Raw genomic sequence first — 19,132 nt, 5'->3', positions numbered from 1 at the left:
TTATAGTTTATACCAGTTAGTATAATATGAAGATTATTAAAATCATGTTTTAATGAATATTATGGTGAACAATTAAACAAAATGGTTATAAAAACACTTTACATTAAATTAAATTAAATTGAATATATACGTACTAAACGTTACTACACCTATAAAAATATAAACAATAATAATTATTATATTATTTTAAATGGCCCTACTCTAAAATATTAAATACTGAATGATAAACATATAAACATATTCCAGTAAAATACTATTGAGAACGGAAATGCTAGTAATAGGATTAATAAAGCTCGATTTCTTTTTCCAAATTTAATAATTGTTATCGAACGATAGTTTCATAATAATTAATAAATATACGATATTTATGTAGTATACATATAGAAAATAAAAATACAAGTAATTTATTAAAACATTTAAAGTTTGATGGCTTACACTACTCTACTATAACTGATATATAGGTAACTCTTTACATATTACACATGCATATTGATTCAATTGTTTATATATTATTTTTTTTTTTATTAATCTTCTCATCAGCAACTATGGCCATTACTCATTTGTATCATTTTGTGGCGAGGTTATTTTGACACAGACAGGTACGGTGTTGTGAAATAGCTGTGAGTAGTATATATATACCATTCCTGGTGCACCTTATTTTATCATCAATAAAAGATCACAACGAAAACAATGTGCAAAAAGATCACAAAATTTAAATGCATTAATAATTAAAATATTTTTCACAAAATTGAATTGCAAAATGTTTTGAAAATTATTTGAAATTAATGAATCATTATCAGTTTTTTAATAGAATTGTTCTATTAAAAACAATCTATGTAAATATTATTATTTTTACAATCTAAATTATTTTGATTTCTAATTAATGAATTGAGATGTTTTACAATATCATTTCTATCTATATTTATTTTATAATATTTTATAATTTCCCCAAGATAATGTATCAATACAATTTTCCAAAATAAATCTTTTATCATCATATACACTTAATGCTTTTTTATTTTGTTCTACAGTAAAAATATCATGTTTCTTAGTAATAAATAAATTTTGATTAACATATTTTGGTTTCTTAGTGAATAAACAATTTTCAAAATCATTAAAACATAGTTTATTTTCCACCACATTTTTTTTAACACCTTTAGCTTTTTTAATTTCTTTTTTAGTATCTAAGATTCGATGTGAATATTATTTGGATCTTAAACCTATAAATTCAGTCATAATTTTTCCGTTCAGTTCATCTTTAAACAAAAATCCTAAAACTTTTTTGTTAACTAAAGGTAAACCATAAATTTTATTTTTTGGATAATCTGAAGTGTCAAAATGATCTAACATAATTTTCATATCTTGGTAAAAATCATTTGTTTTTATTTCTAATATTAGTGAATCTGTATCTGTATATATAACAATCCAACTCTATTTCCATATTTTTTCTTTATAGTATTATAATAAAAATCATACATAAACATTTAGGATAAATCTAAGACACACATTCCTATATATATTGGTTGTTTGGAAGATATTTGTGTTCTTTTCATATAGACTGCAGCTAAATTTTCTGTAAAAATTGTCCTTCTATCAAAATTTGGTTTCGCAATTAATTTTTCTAGTTGGAGTGCATCAATACATAATCTTATATCAACATGATTTCGAACATTCACTATTGTTCATTAATTTAAAATATTCTTTTTCAAAATCATTCTTAACTTTTGATCTAAGATCAGTATTAAAATCATTAAAAACTTTCAACTAAGCAGATTGATTAAATTCTAAAACTCTGTGAATTTTCTCTAATTTTAAATCTAATTTAATATATGTTTTTAAAGTTTCATAATGAATTATATATTTTTTCTTGTCATATAAAGTTGTTAATAATTTAGAGAGTTGTTTATTATCAAATTTACTTTCTGGTACCAATGGGAAATCTGAATGTAGATCATGAAGTTCTTTAGGATAAGATAAATCTATTTCTAAAATATATCCTTTACGTGATTTATCAGAAATATTCATTACATCAAAATCAATCAGATTATCAACCCATTTGAAATCTCCAGTAGGTAAATATTTACTCATTGCCCAACCATAAAGATTATTTGTATCCAAATATTCTAAAAATATTGATTATTGATTTTTTTTTTAAATGTATCCCCCCATATATTTATTATTTGTTTTTAAATATCTATGACTACATTGAGATAAGCCACCTCTGATTCCAGATTCAAACATCAAAATTTGATCTACATCTCTTAATAAATCTAATTTTACATTTTTCATTCTTAACATAGAATCCGACGCAAATCCTGGTGTTGTGTAATACCATAGAGGATCTAATTTATAATTTTTTAGAGAAAAAAGATTTTATTTTAAAGAAATATCTCTAAAATTTTCCATTATATCTGTTAATAATAAAACATCGATCTTGTTATATAAACTAGTAAATTCAGGAAGATTTTGTATATTAAACACTTTCCAAATTTTCTGTGAGTTTTCATATTCCTCTATCGTTGTATTTTTATCAGTGAGAGAACTATAAAATTTTTCAATAGGGGGTAAACATGTTTCATTATATTTTTCTGAACAATCCATAAACTCATAAGGATAAGCTAACTTCCTAGTAACTAAATGTAAATGTTCTTTAGGAAAACATTTACTAAGTTCTTTAAATTGATGTTTTCAAGATTATTTGTTAATTTGTATAAAGAACTAGATAAAAATTTAAATGAATCAATAAACCTTAATTCTGTAAATATTATAGTTTCTTTAACATTCCTAATTACTTCACGTGGTAACATTTTTGAAAAAGGAATATTTTTTTCCTCATTATTTGGAATTAATTTTATTCTTTCAGTATCGGTCCCAAATTCTTTTATAAATAGATGGGCATCATAACCTGAAAGATTATGACAAACAATTGGAATAAAGCGTGGATTTTGATAGTTAAGATTACAGATAGAATGTGCTGCTCCTCTATATTTCCCAGTTAAGTGGTCATGATCCCGAACTTTTCTCATATTTATATTTTTATTTTGTAATACTTTTTTAAACTTATCTTCATATAATTTTACTTTTTCATCATCATTAATTTGTTTATAATATTCAATAGCGTCTTCAACTATTTTGAATTTTTTCTCTAATCTTTGAGGTAATTCTGATAAATATCTTTCACAAATATGACATTTTTCGGAACCATTAATTATTTACTTGTTCTACATTCAATGATTCCATAGGAACTATTTTATCATATATTTCAGAAATAACTATTTCTTCATATTTTATACAATTAAAAAATTCTATAGCTACGTTTGGACCAGAATATTCTACTGTAGGTTTATAATCACCATTACTATATTTAATATAATAACAAAAATTATTAGGTATATGTTTCGATAACATTTTGTAAATGACTCTGTACCATTTCGTTTAAAAGTGTATATTGGTTGGAGTGTACATTCAAAATCAAAATAAATCACAAAAAGGATTCTTAAATAATTATTCTTTTTTCTTCTTTTTCCTGGTTTCGGCCTTTAAGACCATACCGCTAAATACAAATCTTGCCATCTGTCCCTATCCTCTGCAGTTTCTCTCCATCTGATTCCTGGATCTATCATTTTTAAGTCCTTTTTAACACAGTCTTCCCACCTCAGTCTGGGTCTTCCTAGAGGTCTTTTACCTATTGGTTCATTCTCTATTACCTGTCTAACTAGGGATCCTTGTTTACGCCAGGCATGGCCCCCCAACTGAGTCTTCTTTTTGTGATCTCCTTAACTATGTCAGGTCTCTGAAACTGTCTTTTGAGTTCATCATTATGTAACTTTCTCCATTCATTTGTTCCACTGTCAAAGACCGGTCCATACATTTTTCTTAAAACTTTCCTCTCGAAAACCCCTAGTCTCAGTTCTTCAGCTTTCCTCAATGCCCACGTCTCAGAGACATACAGGACAATAGGTCGTAATAATGTCATATACATTCTTATTTTTAAATTTTTAGAGAGTGTCCTCGATTTTAGTATTTTTTCTAATCCATAATATCCCTTGTTAGCTAATTGTATTCTTGACGACACCTCTGTCTTAAGTTCATTATCTTGGGTGATAATCGATCCTAGATATTTGAATTGTAATACTTTCTTAAATTTATGTCCTTCTAGCTCAATATGTTGTTCTAGTCTATAATTTCTGTTACTTCGACTGACAACCAAATATTCTGTCTTATCATCATTAATAGTTAAGCCTACTTTCTCCGCGGTCTTTATAAGTTTCTTTCCCAGACTTTTTATCACCTCAATATTATCTCCTAAGAGAGCAATATCGTCTGCGTATCCTATGAGCCCTATTTTTACCTGACCTAGTTCAATTCCTTCCGAGATGTTCATTTCTCAAACTATTTTTTCCAGTACCAAGTTAAACAGCACTGGAGATAGTGCATCGCCTTGTCGGAGACCTGTTGTCACTCCCACGGGTTGTGATATTGTGTTTGCTATCTTGACTTTTATATCTGTCTGGCTGATGGTAGCTCCAATGAGGTTTACGATTTTACTTGGAAATCTGAATTCTTTGAGTATATTTACTAGGCTTTCCCTATGAATAGAATCATTAGCTTTTTTAAAGTCCACAAACAATATGTGTACATCCTTGTTATATTCTCAGCTTTTTTTGAGGATCTGTCTTATAACGAAAATCTGATCTGTTGTGGATCTATTGGGCCTAAATCCTCCCTGGTAGTCACCTAGTAAATTCTCTGCTATAGGTCTTACTCTATCCAGTATACAATATGCTAGAACTTTGTACGTTGTATCTAGTAATGCTATACCCCTATAATTACTATACTCTTATGGATCATTTTTTTTATAAATAGGGCAGATTAATGCGGTGCCCCAGTCTTTAGGAAGTCTTTCTTCATGCCAAACGCTCTCTATAATACTATGTATTTTATTTATCGTTGATTCATCTAGGTTTTTTAGCACTTCTCCTTGGATTCCGTCCTCCCCAGGAGTCTTATAGTTTTTTAGCCTGTTGAGTTGTTGTAATATTTCATCTCTGCTTGGAGGCGGGCATTCAGTGTCATAAGGTTCCGTTGGCATCCATGCAAATGTTTCCACTGGGTTTTCACAGTTAAGTAGTCGTCCAAAATAGTGTTTCCATTTTTCAAGTATTTTGTCCTGTTCTGTTACTAGGGAACCATCGTCATTTTTTAGGAACTTATTATGTTTTTTGTATTTTCCTCTAATTGAATTTATCTTCTGGTATAGTTGTCTAGTCTTATTTCCTCTATGATCAATCTCGGCTTCTTCTAGTACATCTTTTGTATATTTCCGTTTTTCATATCTAAATATATTACTAGCTTCTTTTTGGCGTTCTTTGTATACCATAGCTTTCTCTTTATTAATAGGATCGTTGAGCAATTGAGTCCTGGCTTCTTTTCTTCTATTAAATGCTTCCCTACAGGAGTTGTTGAACCACGGTTTCCTTGTTCTCTTTTGTTTTCCTATTACCATGTCTGTAACCGTTTTTATAGTATCCTTTAACATTTTCCATTTGGTATCAATTGTCTCTTCTTGATTTATGTTTAAGCTTAAGCTGTTCATTGTTTCATGTAATTGTTGCTTGAAAAATTCACATATATTGGTGTTCTTTAACTTATTCACATCAATTCTATCCACTAACGTTCCTTTACTATGTACTAGTTTCTTGAGTTTGACTTTCAGCTTTCCTTAACTAGATAATGGTCTGAGTCACAGTCGGCACCTCTTACGGTTTTAATATCATGTATACAATTTTTGAACCTAGTATTTATCAGAACATGGTCTATCTGACTGACATATCTACCATTTGGTGCCTTCCATGTACCCTTATCTTTATGCGGGAACATCGTACTCTTTACAATAAGCCCTCCACCACTTGTAAAATCTATAAGCCTGAATCCATTCTCATTAGTTACATCGTAAAGGCTATGGATACCAACTGTTGACCGAAATATGATCTCCTTCCCTAGTTTGGCATTGAAGTCCCCTAAAACTATTCTAATTCTATTTCGTGGAATTTCGTTTAGTGAGTGCTCCAGGTTATCATAGAACTCATCCTTCTCCTCTTGCGGTTTTTCTTCCGTGGGTGCATGCCCATTCACGAATGAGATGTTGAAATATAGTGCTTCTATTGTCAATACTGATATTCTTGGATTAATGCTTTTGAATTCTCTTACTGAAGGTACTAAGTTTTTATGTATTGCGAAGCCCGTTCCAAATTGACGATGTTTATTACATTCGCCGTAGAAAATCGTTGTATCCTGAATCTCTATCGTTCCATTACCATCCCACCTTATCTCTTGTAGGGCTATCACTCCTAGTTTATATTTTTCTATCTCCTCAAATAAGCTTTGTACTGTTCCAGGTTTAAAAAGTGTGCGAACGTTCCATGTTCCAAAAGATAATCCATTTTTTCCATTTTCCATTCTTTTTTTCCAAAGCTCCACGGTTCCGAGGCAAGTTTGTTGTTAGTTCCTGAACAATATTTTTTTTCTAAGGCAGGGTTGTTAGCCCAGCGCTAAACCCCCAACCTGGAGGACCAGTCTACTCCAACCAATTAAGGTCAGAGTAGGGCTATATATATTTAATTATGATAATTACAAAAAACATAAGCCATTTAATGCATAATTGTTGTATCGACAATATTTTAAATTTTAATAAAACTCTATTTAAAAAAAATTCACTAAACGAACTATATAAGTCAATAAAAGAGGAATTACATGATTCGAATAATAATAATAATAATAAAATGTAGCTAGACTGATTATTTTTTAACATCTGGTATTGAAGATCTTATCATAATATATATGTATAATTTATATTATGATGTTTTTTTATCGAATTATTTAGTGTTTCAATTCCCTCATTATACATACCCAAGTGCTGTAGCTCGGTGGGTTAACGCGTTTGATTTAAAAGTGTTCTTAGTCGGATTGAAACTGGTGGGGAATGTGTAGCGTTGCATATTCACCTAATAATTTCCTCAGGCATTGAAGACGTTTACGGTAAATTGCATAGGTGTGGCGCCCACCTATGCAATTCAACTGAAAAACTGTAGTTGACCGACCGAATAAAGCACTTGAGTAATTTCACTGTCCCATGATAGCTTTGCAAATATCTGTAAAAGAGTTCCGGCCTCCTTTTTTCATAACGGGTATCTGTAAAGCTGGGAATGATTTTGCAGATTTTTTGCGTTTTTTTTTCCATATTTTTTTCGATTTAAATTATTATTAATAACACGGTCGTATAATTTGACCGTGTTAAATAATATAAGTCCTATATTTCATTTAATATTTGATATTATCGAGTCGGAACAGCACAGATATGTTTTATATGCTTATCTACACTACATATTAAAAGTTTACCCTCCATTTCATATTTTTCATTTAAGTATAACTCAGTTGCTATTTATGTTAGAATGTTAATTTTTTCAATAAACATTTTTAATTTTAATTCTTTATAAGCCCCCCTCATAGTATCATAGTGTAAAATCGTTTCAAAGGTTTTTGAATTTTAATGACGCGTTAAATATCGAACATTTTTTAATTAAGATATTCAATTTCTTTTCAAAACATTTTGCAATTCAATTTTGTGAAAAATATTTTAACTATTAATGCAATTCACGAATATATTATTAATAATAGGTCAAGAATGTAAAAAATATTTTAATTATTAATATATTTCAATTTTGTGAAAAATCAAGGGTTCGTTTTAAAATGCCAAGTAGATACCCATCTGAGAGCGACGCCAGACATCGTTCTTCAATCGTTGGGACAAAAAATATAACTTTCGATAACAAAATAAACATATTGGTTTATTTGTATAGTTTATGTACCCATAGACACTACATAGTCAACAATCAACATGTTTTAAAGGCGAATAGGTAGTAAATAGCTGTCTGTATCTCTCAAGACTGTCTACTGCTCTTTAGTCCGAAGCATGCTAGAGTATGCGTCTGTGCTCTGGGACCCGTTTGTGGTAACTGATTCTTGCCACTTAGAGCGAGTAAAAAGGCACTTTCTGTCGTCTGCAGCTTACATGCTAAAAATTGTCCATCCTCCTCATGACTATACTCCAGTATTGCGCGCACTTGGCCTTACATCTTTAGCAGATAGGCGCGTTAAAGCTAATCTGGCCTTTTTAAAAAAATTAATCGATGGTTCCTTAAACGCCCCTTTACTGCTCGTCCAAGTAAACTTTAAAGTTCCTCATCGGGCCACAAGGTCTCGAGTTCCTTTTGCTGTACCTCTCCACTGTACCAATTACGGTAAAAACAAACCAATTGACCGCATGATGCGGTTGGCTAACGAGGACCCCTCCTTTCTCAGTTTACCTTAATATTCTGTTATTTTTGTACATTTGTTGTATGTAATTTTACTTGTGTCCTAATTATTTTAGTTTATATTTACTGTGCCTGTAATTCTGCTGTATTTTTTAGGCCATCACTCCTTGTATATGTTAGCTATCTTATTTTACTGAATTATTGTTATGTATGTTTTTATTCCGTGAATTAATTAATAAATAAATAAATAAATAAATAAATAAATAAATAAATAAATAAATAAATAATAAAAGTTGAATACAATATTCGGTGACAAGCTCCCTAACTGAACAGTTGACGAATTCATACTTATAATGCTACTGGAAACCTGGATTGAACGAGGACTATAGGTAAAATAGGACACGGATTGTACATCAGAAAAAATGTTGAAACAAAAAAATGTAGTATTTTGGTACACTATAATTGTATTATTTGATATTAACATATAATTCAAGTGATAAGGTGCATGAGCTCTTTGAATTTAACGGCAATATGCAATGTAATATCTTGGGTACATCAAATAATGAATAAGTAATTAAATAATTGTTTATTCTAAATTACTCTTGTATAACTTTTAATTGCTATTCTTGTTAGGTTTCGATCAATACTATTTTGGTAGAGTTTATCCTTATTTTAAGAATAATAAATACATTAAATTAAAATATTACTATTTAGGGTAAGACGGGAAAAATACAATGAGGCATGATGAACCATGTCCTATGTTATTATTTATATTTTTTAAAGTTTTAAATTCGGATTCATGTTCATCCTGTTGTATGTATATACCTAGTATACTATCTAGCGAAACCACAGCCAAGGAGGTGAGGCATGTGTGTTTCGCTGGGCGTCGCGGGGTTGACAGACCGCGGCGCTTGCCGAAGGCCGGGGCGTCCACGTCGCCGCAGATGGATACTGACTAAGAAGTTTGCTAACATCGAGCTAATCGTCCCATTTACGGTTGATAAAGTGAATCAACCGGTGACACGAGATCCAATCACGGTGTCTCTGACGAACGTCTCGCTGAAGTGCGTGAGATGAGAATCACAGAAGGCCGATGCTAGCTCCTATATGCTTAAGGCGTTGCGTCGGGTGATTTACTTCTCCGATTATCTCTCATGAGTACCTTGTCGATAGATGGTTTGCATTAGCTATGAGCAAAGATGCGTTCCTGGCGGGAGAGATCAAACCGAGTGGATGGGAAGGCGTACTGGCGACCTGGTCGGCGGAGGGGCGGTGATTTGGGTTCAGTCAACCGTTTGCAAATGACCCAGCTTTGGAGGGAGGACTCCGATGTTGTGCGCCGGAACCAATTTCGACGGCAAAACCTTGAACACACCAGCCCGCTGGGGCCGGCAAACACAGTTTGTCGTCAAAACAAGCACAATTTGCTACCGTAAGACTGAAACCTCCGAAGAGTGGGAGGAGTCAGGAACCACATACCTGACCTACGGGCAGGTAACATCTTAGTAACGTTAGGCGGAAGCGAGGGAACGGGTGCTAAGGCCCATCGTAGCCGTAAGAACGGCTAAAGAAACTGCGGTGACGACGGCGACGGCGGGCTCGGATCCCCCGTTGCTGAGTGGAAACCGACCGTTACAAACAACACGAGGCCACCAGAACTCTGAAGGCGGCAGAGCGAGGGCAGGTCTGGGGGACTGCTGGTTACACCGGGCCGGTGTTCCCGCGCCCTTACGGGTGAAGCGCCCGCCGGTCGGGAGGGGACTGGCGGGCCCTTGGAGCGGTCTGACCTAGGTTGCTGAAAGGGCATCGAGGTAACCCCGTGAAGACTTACTGGCACGCTCACCCACCTGGCAAGGACGGCCCAACCGGGTCATAACGAGTCAGGCGGGTAGACTGACCAGTACAAGTACATACCTGCTACCGACCACGCCAAGACGAGTCACGTTGAGAGACTGGCTGACTTATCTGGTCCGGGAAAAGGGCAGGCGGGGTACGGTCTTAACGAAGCTAGCCCTAGAGCTTCGAGTTAACTGAACTGTAATCACAAGGGCTCGGGGCAGGTCATGCTTGGTGCTAGCGGAATGACCAAGGACCTCCAAGTTCCCTGGGCCACCCGTACCTTCCAAGGTGGCAACCCGGTGGTTTAGAGCACGCTAAGTCACAAAAGGTCTGAAATGAGTACGAAGGCGAGGGGGCGCCCGCACAAGGCTACACCCTCGAGCGCCCTCACGAAAAGCTCACTCATGATTGTGCAGAATCGTGCGGAGCAAAAAAGAGCCGCGGGATTGAGACCGCGGCTGACGATGTCCTGCCTGGGTACAGGACTGGGCGGATGACGAACGGCCGGAAGGCGTCTTCGCACCCCCGGGCCACCTGAGGGCCCCCGTTCCAAACTCAACGCCAGTGGAGGACGTATCTCCAAACCAAGCTTCCCGGAGTAATAGGAAGCACCTGGAGGTGGTCTCAGAGACTTACCGGTGGTGACGGGGAAGAGCCATCAATCTTCAAAAGAGGACTGGCTAGGCAGTTTTCAGCAGACCAGCTACTCCAAAAGTATACCCCAGAGATGGGCAGCTTGCCTAACGCAGGTCCTCAAGGATCGCAGAGCATCTGCTTACACATACGACTGCCCGACCATCAGCTACGAAAAAGCTCCGCGCTCAAGGTGCAAGCGATCGGAGTGGACCGAATCACAGAGCGCGGACTCACGGGAAAAACCAATAACCGTGTTCCAGGCGTATCAACGCACTGAGGAAGGGAAGACCCGATAGGCACGTCAAAAGACCTCGACGTGGGTCCCCGAATAAGGATGACCGAGGTGATGGAGGGCACCTTCCTTTTCCGCACGGGAACCATCTACCCAAGTGGGGGTACTATACCACCTGCGACAAACCAGTGGGCTTGGGCGAGAGGCGCCAGAGCATGACGAGTGAAGCAGACGCGGACCTCCGTGAGCGCGCTGGCGCTTCTAGCACGAACCTGACTGAGAGCACACGGGCCCAACCAACTCGTGTGCGAACACGTGCAAGGTGGAAGTCCGGCTGGGGGACACCCACCGACAAGCACTCAAACCCGAGCATTCGGTACGGACTCGGCACCCAGCAAAAGAAAACCATACCACTCAAAAAAGGTCTCATCGCGGCAGCGTAAACAACTGTCCCGTTGCCTATGCTAGTGGGAAAAGAGTCGTTGTGAGTACTCTGGATAACGGATCCTTAAATCTCATTTCGCGGGTCGATGGGAAAGCCCTACTGAAAACCCGACTTAGCTAACGCCCGAACGGTATCAGTGCCCATCGAGCTTTGTGGCGTGCGTCCGGCCGACGCGCGCGGGTTTCTCGCGTGCTCGCGCTTGCCGGCCGCGCTTCCGCGACTTATGTGGATGGCCTCGTTAAGACTGTGGAAGTACCGCTTTAGTAGAAGGGGAGCCATTTGACTGGGTCGAATCCAGTGCTCGCCGACGTGGTTATACGAAACCCACTGAACTATCTCGAATGAGAGCAGCCGGCGGGGGACCGTCAGCCTGGCGCCAGGGCTCCCTGACGTAACCCGTCGGAGGGATGTTTCCACGTCACCCAAAGGCGTGAAGGAGCCGCCCTCGCGACATACGGCTAAAGGTGTAACTACCCCCGAGGGAATGGTCTTATAACTCCCCGTCACACAGTGGTTAGTAATACCTAGTATACTAAAGTAAATGTTTTATAAGCAAATATAACTATAGGTATAATTATTTCGAAATAAAATATGAAACTTATAACTTAAAAAAAAAAATTGTATTTGTTATGAATAAGGACAAATGCTTTCATCATCCATGGTCCATTAGTAACCACACATAATTTTACATATTAAAGGATCTTTGTTTTTTCAATAGAATAAATTATTAACACTCCCTCTTAAATACATTTGAAGTTTGGTGTCCCATCTAACCCAGGGTTCCCCTAGTGAGTAAGAATTTGAGGATGGTTACAAAAGTTATGAGACACAATTAAATATATAGAATACAATTTAAAAATTAAAACATGAAAAAAAAATTTAAAAGACACTTACTTCTTTTATCTAGAAACAAAATAATTAACATATTATTTGATACATTTCTAATATTGTACCTAATATTCACAGTCTAAGAATTAAAATATTATAGGGTGATGACCTAATATTTTCCATCTAAAAAAGATTTCATGAGGTAGGATTTTGCAACAATTTGCCGACGAGATTGAATGCTTGTGTGTTTTTAATTTATGTTAATAATATAGTAGTTTGATTCAAGCTGGATCAAGATTTAATATAATTTTATTCATAAGTTATTACAGCAATTATGAAAAAAAAGACAGATTTATGCCACTCTGCTGTCCAGTATTTGTCGAATATGTCATTGAAATGGTTGTTAAGTTTGAATTCAATAATAAATCATTGTACCTATACAAAAAACATTTCAGCGCGGGCACGGTGTATGAGCTTAGCATAATTGTATAATATTAACTTTTAATAATTTAAACAAAAAAAATTCTCATGGCAATAATTAAACTGTTACTTTCCGGTTAACTTATTTTTTGTTAAAAGTACAAGAACTTCTGGGGTATCTTCTATAAAATGTTTTATGTTAAAAAATATTTTTTTTAAGAATTTCTAACTGAAAAATAATTTTCAAATTGTTAAGATTTGATGAATTTTGTCAATATTTAAAATATAAATGCTTGAATACACTCCAGTACTCCAGGTACTCTTTTGAGCGGTGAATTCCTCTAATAATTTAGAACGGAGCCAAAGGTTATTTTCAAAATCTGTATCATCTATACTGTATATTTATATTATACCATTATCGGCAAGACCACCAGTCAGTTATACATAAGCTCGGTCTTCTCCCCTTGATATATAGTAGAGTCGAGCCAAACATATAATTTACAAGTATATTAGTTGATGGACGTATTGATACTCTCACTCTAGTCTCCAAATCCATTTTAAAACCATATTTTACAAAACAGAACTGATAACGTACCTGCTGAATCTGGAATAAAATAAAAAATGTATTTATTAATAACAAAATATTCATATTTTTTTTCTGCTATAAGGTCGGGGGTTGATCTAAAATGTATAAACCAGTGGTTTAAGACCAATACCTATTGAAATTTAATTAAAATAAGCTAACATTTTTTTAAGAATCCTGAAAATTAAATATAAGTCCTTCAAAAACACATCAGCTATCTAAATTATATTCAATATAGTATATACAGTCAACATTTTTGTCTCAAACTCTATACACGTATATGATTCGTCTAACATAATATCGTATAAAGTAAAATTATTACTAAAAATAAAAATAACTTACTGTATACGTCTGTTAGAAATAAAATACACGGTAATAATTTATAAGGATAATTATTTACTTATTTTAAGTATAAATTACGGGCAAGTGCCCAATTTACAATTAATATTTAAGTAACACAATTATGATTACAAGTGTGATATATAATTAATATTGTTGTTAAAAGTACTTGGTAGTTTTAAGATAATGAAAAGGAGAGGTTAGAATTGGCAAGAAACAAACAGCGCCGAGGTGGTTCATTAAACCATAATTAGTGGAGGAGGATGGCAAATTAAAAGTGGTATGTTGACGATTGAAACGAGTAGCGACATTTATAGGAATATGGGAGAGTAGGTGAAGTGAATCAATCTGCCCATTTAATAATTTATAAATAAATTTAAGGTCAGCAGCACGCCCACGATCTGCCACGGAATCTAGTTTGAGATACTCAATTACTGGTAAATAGTAATGAGAGGGACATTCAATTCTAAGTACATGACTGGCATATTTTAAAAATTTTGTACACGCTTAAGCATTATCTCATAGGATCCCTAATGACAGAGCCGTACTCGAGAATAGGTCTGACAAGCGAACAATACGCGTCTAAAGGGGGGACGCTAACTTGAACTGCGTTGTTATTTGTTTAATAAAACTAAAAGTAAAAGGTAAAAGTTGTAAGAATTTGGAGTTTTGACACCACTAAAAACTATCCACGACCAAAAGGGAACACTTTGGTTGTGACCTCTGAGCCACACCACGTGGGACCCGAGGGCCAAGTCGGTGGAACTCATAGGTTTTGTTACATGCATTAAAAAATTAATTTTAAAGATTTATTTAAAGGGAAAGAAGGTTGTTTTAATTGAGAATAAAAAATAAGTTAGGTTATTATGTAATTATATTTTATATAAGTAGTATGGATAAAAAATAATAATAACCAATTTGCCTCATGGCAATGCATATAAAAAAAATAATAATAATGAGTTTGGCACATGGTAATGGTAATAAATTTGTGGAATTGTCATTTTTTCCCGGCCCACGGTAGGCGGCACACCATATCGTTCATGATTTGCCCTCACAGGGTTACCGGGAAAAATTGTTTGTGAGAATAGAAAATGTAGGGACCTGTGTCTTGCGACGCCTCAAAAATATACGTGCTTGTGTAGGGGGGGGGGGGGACAGGGATAGAGACAAAATAAATATGTTACGATATTGGACAACGACCGACAATTTGTGCTGTGCCTTGAATGGAGACTCCATCCCTGGTCTGCTCGGCCACCAGTGGCCCATCGTTGGAGCTTAGCCAATCATGGCGGTGTTTTCACGAGCAAAAACCCAGGTTCAAAACGACGGCGTTCGTAGTCAATTAGTCACGAGGTTTTTCCGTCGACGGTCTCGGAGACGTGATTTGTGGACAGGTCGTCGGTTGTAAAAATGGAAAGACGTGTAGAAAGGTCGCCAGTTGCAAAAAACAGTGATTCGGCGACGGAGCTTTGTATTCGTCGAATTAATGGGGCAGGTCAGTGTGGCATTTTGCGGGCGATAACAGGAGCTTACAATACGACGTCAACGGTGGCGCTGCAGGTACTAGCGGGAGTCCCTCCCCTGGACCTGAAACTAAAAGAAATGGCAAAAACCGAGAAGGACAGGATCTTAGTGAGGAACGGCGCTATGACGGCTGTAGAGGCCGGCCACAACCTGTTAAATTATACGAGTGAAACCATTGACCTCTGGCAGCAGCGATGGGTCGCTATAGACAAGGGAAGGTGGACTTACGCTTGGTTCCCAAGTATCCGTCATCGATTGGAGCGCACCTGGTGCGTCGCGGACTATTACACGTCGCAATTGATGACGGGCCACGGGGACTTTAACGCAAAACTCCACATGTTCAACCTAAGAGGCGATGCAGCTTGCAGTTGCGGGTCCCCGAACCAGACCACCGAGCATCTGCTGTTTGAATGCCCTCTTGCTGACCAGGAATGAAATAAACTCGAGCTCACGGTGCGAGCGGCCGGTGCGGACTGGCCGTGTGAGCCCGAGTTCATGACCAGATCCGAGGTCTTGTTCCAGGCGGTGAAACAGTTTGCACACGCAACACTGAGCCGCTCTGAGGAAGGACGTGCCCGTTAGACGTGATTCGGCGTTAAAGTAAGATTCCGACACGGGGCCTCTGGAAATACAGTACCCGGAGGCCAGAGGGAAGAGGGATACCTCTCTAATCCGCACGGGGCTCACCCGTCCGAGTGACATATCAGCGCTAAGAACGGCGTGGAAAAATGTTGCGACACACCGGCGGAGGCAATTAAGCGAGGGAACGTGACGGAAGGGCTGGACCAAAGCAACCGCGGGCAGGCACCTCAAATTGTTCCTGTTCGCGGACCTCCAGCCACACGCCGGCGCGTTCCCCGCCCAACTCCGGCCGAGAGTTCACGGGCCCGTCCAACTCGTGAATGAACACGTGCAAGGCGGAAGTCCGGCCGGGGGACACCCACCCGACAGGCACCTAAACCCGAGCATTCGGTACGGACACGGCACCCGGCAAAAGAAAACCGTACCACTCATAAAAGGTCGCACAGCGGCAGCTTAAACAAGTGTCCCGACGCTGACGCTAGTGGGAAAAGAGTCGTTGTGAGTACTCTGGATAACGGATCCTTAAATCTCATTTCGCGGGCACTGGGAGAGCCCTACTGAGAACCCGACTTAGCTTACGCCCGAACGGTATCAGTACCCAGTGAGCTTTGTGGCGTGCGTCCGGCCGATGCGCGCGGGTACCTCGCGTGCTCGCGCTCACCGGCCGCGCGTTCGCGACTTATGTGGATGGCCTCGCGAAGACTGTGGAAGTAGCGCCTTAGTAGAAGGGGAGTTATTTGCCTGGGTCGAATCCAGCGCTCGCCGACGCGGTTATACGAAACCCACCGATCTATCTTGTACGAGAGTAGCCGGCGGGGGACCGTCAGCCTGGCGCCAGGGCGCCCTGACGTAACCCGTCGGAGGGATGTTTCCGCGTCACCCAAAGGCGTGAAGGAGCCGCCCTCGAGACATATGGTTAAAGGTGTAAAAACCCCCGAGGTGCTGGTCTTATAACTCCCCGTCACACAGTGGTTAGTAATGTGGCATTTTACAATGATATAATTACTAAATTTTTGGAGACAGGTTGTTCTGCCGGTGTTATGACTCCGGGCGCGACCGAGGCGTTGGCGGCATCGGCAGCCGAGGGCAACGGCGTGTGGACGCTGAGCACTGCAAGTTGTGGGGGTCGGGGGATATGTTAGATAACACTGCGATCATTTACGCACTAACGCGCAATACTATTTGTTATTATTGACTATTGCGTGAAAGTGGGTACGCGCAACCGTGGATTGTTTCTACTAAGGTACGCTCGGGGACTGTTTCTATTAAAAGAAGGAGCCAAAAAATGCTGTGATGTTACATAGTCATACAGTGGTTTGTTGGCCCAAGGAACAATTTTATTTAGTTCATCTTATAGGACAAGACAGTCGTTTAGAGAGTCAATATAGTAGAATAGTTTTAAATCATCCGCAAATGCTAGGAACCGTGCATGCTCTAAAGCATGGTGTATATGCACTATTTAAAAATACGGAAAAAAGAAGAGGAGAGAGGAGGCCACCTTGAGGGACAAGAAATTAGAAGTATAGCAAAAGAGACTCCATACATTTTAACGAATTATTTTTTTCAAGTATTACATAGGTTAGACCGTCAAAAACATCATCAATTGAGAAAAAACAGTTATGGGGCAAGTCATACTCTAAGATTTAATGCCAGAAAGATTACAGTTACTTCGCTTGGGCGTATATACAGAACTAAAAAAGTAAGAAAATAAGTTGGCAGATTGTTGTTCATCTAATCCTACAATATTATTGTGGTATACAGTTTTTGGAATATAGCTAGGTGAGCGCGTGGTTGAAATATACAAGGTTATTGCATTTATACCCCTTCTTAATCCAATATTTGATTATAAAAACAAAAAAATGGCAGCGGAAAAGGAGCCAATAACAATCAAGTATACATACGCGGGAATTTTGAATTTGTTATCTTTTGTTAGTGTGTTTTTGATGATAAGAAAAATTGATATTTGAGATATCCCTTTACGCAGCCATTTGGTTTCTGATGATAAAAATCCTAGTTAATATGCAATAACCTGTATATTTCAACTATAGGTGAGCGGTGCTTCCTAATAAAGTCCAAGAAACTCTAGAGTTCTTCGTTAAATGATTTTTCAGCATTAGAAACAAAGCTTTTGAAGCATCTTTTCACCTCAAATATACAGCGTGCCCGAAGGAAGGAAAACTCTCTACAGTGAACTAGGGAACTTTATGATTTAAATAGCGCATGTGATGTTTCATTTTCTTTTGCAAAATAATATATTTCATGTGCTTAGAGATACAGAGTGAAAAACTGAATTCAATAAATGTGGACTTATAAATGTATTTAAGCACAGTAAAGTGAAGAGCATCATATAACGCGTAAACAGAGGAGTTTAAATCGAGTTCAGAGAAGGTTAGTTCCCAGTTAAAGGAAGAAATGTACCTATTGATTACACCGTAGCGGCATTTGTAAAATTTATGGAATTCATGAGTTGAATCAAACTGTTTAACCAGCGTCGACATAATATATTTGATACATAGCGCAGAGTGGTAGGGATCGAGAGGTACTAAGAGTTCAATAGCTGTTTCAACACTCAAATGACTAAGATTAGAGAACACCAAATCTAAAACAGATTTACGACAATTAAAGACATTATTGTACTGCAAGAAGCCTCATAGGGCAAGTCATTCGGAAGCACATGGAACTCTGAGTTCAGCACAGGAACTATATTTGAGACCATCATCATATAATTATACAATATTCGTAAAATGTTAATATTAAAGATAAAAATCTAGTGCGTTATTTTAAAAGATCTCAACAAATTGATTACATATATTTCAGTACCTAGGAGACCAACTTTGAAATGTAACAAATTTTGGTTGAAAAAAAAACAAATTCAAATTTGATCTTAAATTGTATTGTGATTTTCTAACATGTTTAAAGAATATGGAATTAAGAAACAAATCATTTTGTAACAAGTAATAGTAAACATATTCAAAATCTTTGAACTTATCAAATATACTGAACATTTTACCTGAATTGTAATGAAAAACCAAGTCGGGGAAATATAATCATATAGCTACACACAATGTAGTTGACAAGTAAGTAACTATACATTCGGGATAGGTCCCAGACTCACACTCACCCATAATTTATTGCATTTATAACATCAAACGAGTGTTCCATATTTAAAAGCTTCTTTATATGATTACTAATTGATTAAAAAAAATATATTTTTAGAAAGAAAAAAACTATTATTTATGTAAATAATATACCAAGAAACCTTCAATCCAAAACGAGTTATAAAGATCAATAATATAAAAAGCATAAAAAAAATTGCATACCTTTAGCTGTATAATAAGAAAATAATTTTAATAATAATCATATTAATATCATATCATATTATTTGTCTA

General features: G+C 36.9%; 1 pseudogene; it reads right to left on the bottom strand.

Annotated features, from left to right (window-relative positions):
• Positions 1-5,202: 5,202 nt before the first annotated feature.
• Positions 5,203-6,459, bottom strand: LOC132947775 (craniofacial development protein 2-like; annotated as a pseudogene).
• Positions 6,460-19,132: the final 12,673 nt, after the last annotated feature.

Source organism: Metopolophium dirhodum, chromosome 6, assembly GCF_019925205.1.
Source record: "Metopolophium dirhodum isolate CAU chromosome 6, ASM1992520v1, whole genome shotgun sequence".
NCBI lineage: Eukaryota > Metazoa > Arthropoda > Insecta > Hemiptera > Aphididae > Metopolophium > Metopolophium dirhodum.
The sequence above is the reverse complement of the archived record's forward strand: the minus strand, read 5'-3'. Positions and strand labels throughout refer to the sequence as shown.